Source organism: Halyomorpha halys, unplaced genomic scaffold, assembly GCF_000696795.3.
Source record: "Halyomorpha halys isolate HHAL.00 unplaced genomic scaffold, Hhal_1.1 Scaffold343.1, whole genome shotgun sequence".
Lineage (NCBI taxonomy): Eukaryota > Metazoa > Arthropoda > Insecta > Hemiptera > Pentatomidae > Halyomorpha > Halyomorpha halys.
This window is the reverse complement of record NW_027109758.1, coordinates 692482-697793: the sequence shown is the minus strand read 5'-3', so window position 1 is coordinate 697793 and position 5312 is coordinate 692482. Positions and strand designations below refer to the sequence as shown.

At 30.7% G+C, this 5312-nt stretch overlaps 1 long non-coding RNA gene across 1 annotated transcript in view; it reads left to right on the top strand.

Moving 5' to 3' along the window:
* Window positions 1-3100, top strand: part of LOC136795889 (uncharacterized) — a 14204-nt gene extending 11104 nt beyond the window's left edge. Inside the window, exon 3 of the long non-coding RNA XR_010843597.1 lies at window positions 2894-3100. This is a non-coding gene — a long non-coding RNA (uncharacterized lncRNA). The remainder of the gene's footprint in view (window positions 1-2893) is intronic.
* Window positions 3101-5312: the final 2212 nt, after the last annotated feature.

Here is a 5312-nt window from a genome sequence, read left to right as displayed (position 1 = left end):
TAATCCTCCAGTTTTGGCACCATTCTTCAAGGGTGGTGATGTGGGATTGGGGGGTTTACGATATAATTAAAAAATAAATCTGGCAACCAACCTGGCAGACGAAAATTTCAAACAAATTTTTATTTTTTTGTTACTCCACAAGGATCAGTCCTTTCATTCTGTTTAACTTCTACCTACACGACATCATCCACACACTCCTCCATAGCTATGTTCGCTGAAGATACAGCAATGTTCTCTCAACATGATGACAAATTAATCACTAGAAACACATAACAAAGTAACCTTAATGATCTAGAACAATATTTCACCCAATGATTAGTCTGAACATTGAAAAATGTAATTCAAAAGTTTTTACTCTTCGACGCCCACCAGACCCACCGGAACTAATCCTCTAAATGGAATCCTGCCAGTGAAACAGTAAGATACCCGGGAAATCACCTAGATCGCCGCCTTATCTGCAATCACCATATCAAAATCAAACTAACTCAAACCTACGCAAGGTTAGCAATGTTATATCCTATCCCAAATAGAAATTCCAAATAGAAAATAGCAGCTGTGAACAAGACGAAAATTAAAATAAATGAGGATTCACTAAAAAAAAACGATCTAAAAGTGAGGGAAATAATGAGGCAATATGTGAGTGTGAGAGAAGTGGATCAAGAATACATGAAGGTGTGAACTGCAGTTAAAATAAGAGAAATCTCTCGAAGCCTGAGTTAAGAAGACGGAATATAGGTGAATGAACGAAACAATTGGAAGCGGCTGTATGAGAAGGAATGTCACACTGTCATGCGGTTAAATTATGATGATGTGTCCCTTCCTCAGTAATGTAAGGTACTTATGGAACTTTTCGGAGCTAATAAGATTTTTGAAATTACAAACTAAATTTTTACGTATTGTTAAATCTGAACAGTAATGGAGAAAAGGCATCTGTGATTCCACGAATAACGGCAAATTTGACTTCATTGGTTCAACAAAATATTTTTGTCAATTTTTCAATTTTTTTTTATTAATTCCTTTAAGAAATACCTTGAAAAAGCTAGCATATCAAAGATACGTCAATTTTATTATATATTCAATTTTTTATAATAGTTTAGTAGATATATAATAGTTAGAAGATAGTTTTAAGGAAAATATATTAAGAAAAAAAATACTTTTTAGTAAAAATTCTTCATACATAGTAAAAAACCCTTTCAATTTATTTTATTAAGTCATAACCAGATATTGCAGTTTAGCAAAAGGCTAGATTTGTTTACTTTTAATTATAGTAAATGTTAACAACTATGTAGTGTCAAATAAATCAGAGGATCAACAGTCTGGTACATCTTTCTTACGTTTAAAAATATCATTGTCTTTATAAATAGTAATATTTCAATAAATTATATAATCTAACCAAATAAAAAAATTATAACCATAGAATTCCTTTAATAAATAAATTATACTTTCCAACCCATTTTGGGCATTAACACCATTAGGATTTTATTACATGGAAAACACATTACGACTAGACATATATTGAAATATTTCATAAATTTAATAATAGAAGATATGATGCATTAAAAAAACAAATATGTTATAAAAAATTTATTAGAAATAATTTTTATCGTATGTTCTATGGTATGATACATTATAAAATATTAGTATGCGTGACATGAGTAAGGATGGTAAACTGACAAGTTTTTTCAAACATCAATTGGCCTGTTCCAACGCCTTGTCACTATCTTAATTTTTTTCGCCCATAACCTGTTATGGCACCCGATAGTTCATGAAAGTTAAAACTCATATATTTTCCTTAAAACCTACGATAGTTACACTCCATGCTTTGAAGCCGATGCATCTCAATATGCATCAATTTTTTCCCCACTACTCATAATACCAGTGAATACCTAATATATGGTTCTCTATCGACTATGCCAAATATTAATAATTCAATACTATGACTACCCTAGAGTTTAAACGTAAACATAACGGGCAATATGTTCACTGTTCCAATAAATGCCATTATTACATTAATTATTCATGATGTGAAGCCAAATCAATTACGTAAACATTTCCGAACAAAGCAACCTTAACTAATAGAAAAGCCTATTACAAATTCAACACTTGCCGTAGTGGGTGGAACGAGGCATAGGCAGGACAGGACACTACCTATAATATTTTAATTTCTACTTATCCTAGAATCCTCTGCGGAAAAAACTGCAAACTATTTTTTTACGGTTATTTATACATTTCGTGCATGACTGCATGACCACTGTTAAAACTTAACAATTACACTATTAGGGGGAAAAATGTATATTTAATAACTTTGTTTTATGTCGAATTAGAAGTTTTTCATGTTAATTTCAGCAAGTTTTTTTATTAATTTTGCTGAAGTATAAAATTTTAGTTTTGGAGCTAGACCCTTCATTTAATTAATTTAAAATTTCCTGGTCATTTTTTAGGATAAGGAATAACTGTTATTATAAATTATTTAACCAGTTCATATTGGAAGCATAAATGGAAAGGTCATGAGGTTTAGTAGAAAGGATGGAAGCAAAAAATACATTAACAAAAAGAAACATGGAAATGAAAAAGAAATATCATTCTTTCATTTTGAGTATAATAGGAAAATATTTCTCAAAAGATGTCCCAGTATTTAATGACAGCGCCTCTTGGAAAATAAAGTTTCTCTTTCCCTCTTATATTCATTCCTGTAGTTCGTTACTTTTTAAATTGAAATTTAATTTACTTTTGTTTTAATATGTTACATTTGATTATAGCGAAATGAATTAAGTTGAAAATGTGAAAACCAATCCGATAGTGACACTTCCACCCCCGTCAGGAATATGGACAGACCAGCCAGCATATAAACCTTGGGCAGATGTTGTTATGAAACTATATTTTTTGTTCCCAGAGGCAATTAAAGAGAGTTGGAGTTGAAATACTTATCTTGCAGAGAAGAATGAAGAAGGTGACTTGGCTGAATGTAATTTAGATAAAGAAAAAGAGAAACCTGACTTGGAAAAGGACAGCTTCTGGATTAAGCCTCGTTTTTCCACAGCCCAAAGATGTTTTGACCGCTTGCGATTATTCAATTGAGAAATTATATTTGTAAAATATACATTGATTTTGCTTGCATCATAAATAATTTATGATAATTAGTCCTTGTTAACATAATAAAACGAGAATTCCTGAATAAATTAAAAGATTCAACTTACATTATTTCGACAGGGACTGCTTTCTATTAAATTGTATTTACTTTTTGTTTGTTTTAGATGCATTATAAAAATTTGTTACCTTTAATAAAGTTTTCAATTATTTGTTGTATGTGATAATTAAAGGTTAGTATAGCTGGGAGCACATAATTTAATTGTTGTTGGTTCTGGGTGGTTGTACTCGTCAATTGATGCAGTTTGATCTGTGTCAGGAGTGGGTTATAGCATTGTAATCTACAATGGTGATATGCTTCAGTTCATTGAACAAGGGAAAAAGAGTTGGCTACCAATGAGATTATTGGCGAGGTGATTGGGGTATATAAAAATATTTGAAGACAAGTGTATTCATAATTAAATGACTAGAGGAACAGGGTGTATGATATACTGGCAAAACAAATCTTGACCAAAAAAGCCAAACGTTAATTCATTAAAATTGTCCAAAAATACAATTATATGCATTTATATTCAAACGTGCAAAATAAAATGTGGATAGATTTACCTGATTTCTTAAGATATTTGATCAAATGTTTAAAAAAAATCATCCAATTGCATAAAAATCTGGAATTTCTAATAAGGTGAAATATGATAATATCTTTCAGTGACCTAAAATTAAAACCATTTTTCTTTTTAACATGAAATAAATAAATGCCTTTGTATCAGTCAAGGAAAACGTCTCCCAGTTTTTATGAGAAAGTGACGGAGAAAAGGTCCCCTTTAAAAAGTATTGGAAAATTAAAAGAGATGTCGGCAGATACTAAAAGCCTCCAAGGATGAAAAATATTGTTCAAGATGTAAAAAAAAAATATTGAAGAGCAACAGGACGAATTCTACAAATGGATTCTGAAGCTCCTTGACATTTGTCCTAACATAGAATGCGCGAGATCTCATTTCGTCATTCGTAATAAATCATTTTTTGAAACGTATTAAATTTGCTTCATGTAGAGATGTGTCAGATTAGACAATGTGTATGTAGATATATGTGTATAAATACAAACAGGTTGTACCAATAAACATGTTCAACCATTTAAACACTGCAACTTTGATTTTATTATCTAACTCATAACGTTGGCATGTGGTCTATCTTTGGAGGGTATTGATACCTATGATAGATACAGTTTGCATGTGGTCTATCTTTGGAGGGTATTGATACCTATCACAGATACAGTTTTAAGACGAATTAATATTGTGCAATTTTATGCATCCTATGCGTCCTAAAAGCGTATAACCCCAATCGCTGTACAGTGGTGGAAAGTGTGAAAAAAACTCCAAAATAATATGTATCTAATCATGTTGATGAGTGTGGTTTCTTTCACTCAAATACTTAAACGAATATATCAACGAATTCGCCGTAATGGATTTTCCATAAATTAATATTTATGAGCGATAGACCTAATCTTACCAGTCAATACCAATGAAAGTTAGTATATAAATTGGAATTTTTGAAAAGTAGGTTTCTTCAAATATTTTTTTCTAAATTTCTTTAACCACTTCCAGTTTAATAGTAGAAAGTTTGTTTTTTTCATATTTTTGATAGACCAGAAAAAAATAGCTTTATTGACCTTTGAAATGAGGCTATTTACTCATAAAAGTGTACGTATTGGAGCAACTTCTGAGTAAGTTTCATTGATGTATTGAGACGTAAGAAGTCAGGGGCCTTCTTGTATAGGTGTAACCGAAATAAGGTGAGAACAATAATCAAATTAACTGTATGAGGAGAACGTTGGGGATGCGGTCAGAAAATAACACAAATTAGCTGAAAAAATTTGTTTAATTAGTTTTTTTTATTATTAATTATAAATTAGTTTTTTTAATTTTGTTGGTGTTATTTTCTGATCGTACCCCACAAGTAACCATCTTTTCTTCATATTTTTTACCCACGGTCAGCTATCTTCTCATCAATAATCAAATTAACTATTACGTGTCAGAATAACATTCTACCTATAGGAAAAATGGCCTGTATCTTTTTTGTGGAATGAAAAACATTTAAGGTTATGTAGATTGCCACCATTCAATCAACCTTAAAATATCACATTCCTCCCATCAACTTTTCAATTGTGTATTTACATACGAATATACAATTACCCAAAACGATTGATAAAAAATTGATAATAAAAAGAT